At 34.0% G+C, this 3086-nt stretch overlaps 1 non-coding gene across 1 annotated transcript; it reads left to right on the forward strand.

The window, feature by feature from the left end:
• Window positions 1–1471: 1471 nt before the first annotated feature.
• LOC121215165 (small nucleolar RNA R71) lies at window positions 1472–1578 on the forward strand. Its single transcript, XR_005910894.1, has one exon. It is a non-coding gene; the product is annotated as a small nucleolar RNA R71 (small nucleolar RNA).
• Window positions 1579–3086: the final 1508 nt, after the last annotated feature.

A 3086-nucleotide genomic window follows, 5' to 3' on the forward strand; every position in this document is an offset into this window, starting at 1 on the left:
TTCTACCTATTGCTAGAAAAGGTCTACCAAGAATAATTTGTACCTCTTTATCAGCTTCACACTCCAGAATAATAAAATTTGTTAAAAAATAAATTTATCAACTTTTACCAGCACATCTTCAATCTTACTTTTCGGATATGCATAAGAGCGATCTGCTAGCTACAATGTGACAATGGAGGGTCTTGCCTTCCCAATTCCTAACTTCCTGAAAACAGACATAGGCATTAAATTTATACTTTTACCTAAATCACATAATGCCTTGCCAACATAATGATTTCCAATTGAACAAGAGATAGTAAAACTCCCTGGGTCCTTCAACTTTGGAGGCAATTTATTCATCAACATTGTTGTGCACCCTTTAGTGAAAGCAATAGTTTCAAATTCCCCTAATTGTCACTTCTTTGACAAGATATCATTCATGAACTTAACGTAATTTGGCATTTTCTCCAATGCTTCCACTAATGGTATGTTGATATGAAGTTGCTTCAGGACATCCAAATTTTTTTAAAATTGAAAATCTTGCTTAGACTTCTAGAACCGCTGAGGAAAAGGTGGCGGTGGCCTTCCATCAATTTGTTGCAAATGATTTTTTGTAGCATTCTTATTAGCAACACGAGTTGATTCTGCTTCAACATTGTTTTGTTTAACCTTCTCAGTTACAGACTGCTCCACTAATGGTTCTGGATTTGTTCCATATGTGAAATCTAAGCTATCCTCTTCAACAGTAGCGTCATTAATAACTCCAGGTATTTGAGTACCACTTCTAAGTGTAATGGCCTTGCAATGCTCATTCCCTTGAGATCTTGAATTTGCAGTATCACTCGATAATGCTCCTTAGGGTCTTGAAATTAATACACTAGCAATTTCCCCTACTTGATTTTCCAAAGCTCTTAATGATGCAGCTTGACTCTGTATTAAAGCATTGTTCTTGGCCATATATTCCTTCAACAAAGATTTCATCGATGAAGAAGATGATGTTGAACTTTACTAGAATTTCCCAATATTTGATTACTCCAGCTAAAGTTGGGATGTTGTTTCCACCCTGGATTATATGTATTGGAATATGGATTATTGTTTTGATTGAAATTTCCAATGTAATATACTGAGGCTAGGTTCGATGGGCATCCATCAAAAACATGATATTCCCTATAATTAACACATGTTAGCTTGACTGTTTTTCATTTCCTACACTACAATTGGTCTTTTCAATATGTTGATCATATTGGCTAGGGATGATACCTGTGCTATTAATAAGGTGACCATGTCAAGCTCTATTGCTCCAACAGCTCTTTTGAATGTACTCACTTTTGTAGTCGGATATTGATAATCATTGTTAGTTATCCTTTTTAGAACTTCATATGCCTCATTGTATGATTAATCTAACAAAGTTCCATTGGCAGATGCATCAACTACCCTCCTTGTATGTGCTTTTAATCCATTGTAAAACATTTCCATCTGTGTCTAATGTTGGAAACCATGCATCGGGCATTTTCTAAGTAATTCTTTGAATCTCTCCCAAACTTTATACAATGTCTCATCCTCAGATTGTTAAAAAGATGTAATATCCTTCCTTAACTTGGCATTCATGTTTGGAGGGTTATATCGCAACAAAAACCTTTGACAAAGTTCATTCTAAGATGCCACCATTCTTGACGGCAAAGCATTTAACCATGCTCTGGCAAGATCTCGCAATGAACAAGGAAATAACTTGAGTCTCAGGGTATCTTCAGGAACACCTTGTTGCCTGAATGAATCGCAGACCTCCAAAAAGAGTCTTAAGTGCAGCTGTGGATCTTTAGTAGGTAAATTTTCCTATTGTTTTTAGCATTTGAAACATCACAAGTTTCAACTAAAAATATTGAGCTTGAATTTATGGCCTAACAATATCTAGGTTTAAATCATCCAAAATAGGCACTACATGTTCTCTAATGGGTCTATCTATATCATTTATCACACGAGGAATATCAACATCCCTACCATTCAGGCATAATGGATCTTCTCTATCAAGATCATTTCCAGTCCTTGCCATCTCTCGCAATTCGTTTCTCATTTTCCTTAAGGTTCTCTCAATTTCACGATCAGAATAATACTCTTCATTCTTAGGAATACATCTACTCATATACTAGTAACAAACCTGAAAAAGAATAAAAAAGCAACTCAATAAGCTAAAAATAACAAAATTAAATTAGTATAACAAACCAAAGTTCACCAAATTTTCAATCCCCAACAACGGCGCCAAAAACTTGTCACATGTGAAATAATATGCGAATGTGTAAGTATACAAGTCGAATCAAGTAATAAAGTAGAAAGTAAGATCGTCTCTACATGGATCAGTTATGACTAATGTGGTTAAGTTATCACTATGAATTATATGAATCAGGCTATGGAGAAAGAAAATAGAATATCAACTTTTGTAAAGGATAATCACGTATACAATATTAAAATATGATAACCAACTTAAAATGTTGTTGTAATATAACGAGACAAAGTTGAGAGGAAAACACTATTGAATGTGAAGGTTGGAATTACTCAAATTTCACCCTTATAACACAATAATTCCATGGAAAATTTTTAACCAGTCTATTGTTCAAAATCTAACTACAATAATCTGCTTCTTTTGAGAGTCAGACTTCAAGCTACCATTCTTAAGGCTTTGTATATCTACAAGCTTCAAGGATGATACCCAATATTGTTTTTTCCTTACATTGTACGGAGCGCAACTCTATGTCTAGAGAGCTACGAATATTCTTTCAAGTACTCACTTGTATCATTCGATCACAACCCAACTAATCTAACCCTTTTAGAATTAAATTAAATTTGTGAACATACCATACATCCATCTTTGTCTAGAGACTTCAGGCATGCATTCAAAATAATGCAAATCGAATGAAACAGTAGATCTAGTCAAGATATTATCAGATCATTAATGGAAATAAAAATTCATCATGTAATTCCAATCCGATGAGATTAGCTCATGGGTTGAAAATCAACATCCAAAATGAAGGTAATTTTAAACAATGTCATTTAATAGTTAAAAATCTCCAGAAATTAATCAAGATAATGAAAGATGAACTTCAGATTGCTTT

This window comes from Gossypium hirsutum, chromosome D02, assembly GCF_007990345.1.
Source record: "Gossypium hirsutum isolate 1008001.06 chromosome D02, Gossypium_hirsutum_v2.1, whole genome shotgun sequence".
Lineage (NCBI taxonomy): Eukaryota > Viridiplantae > Streptophyta > Magnoliopsida > Malvales > Malvaceae > Gossypium > Gossypium hirsutum.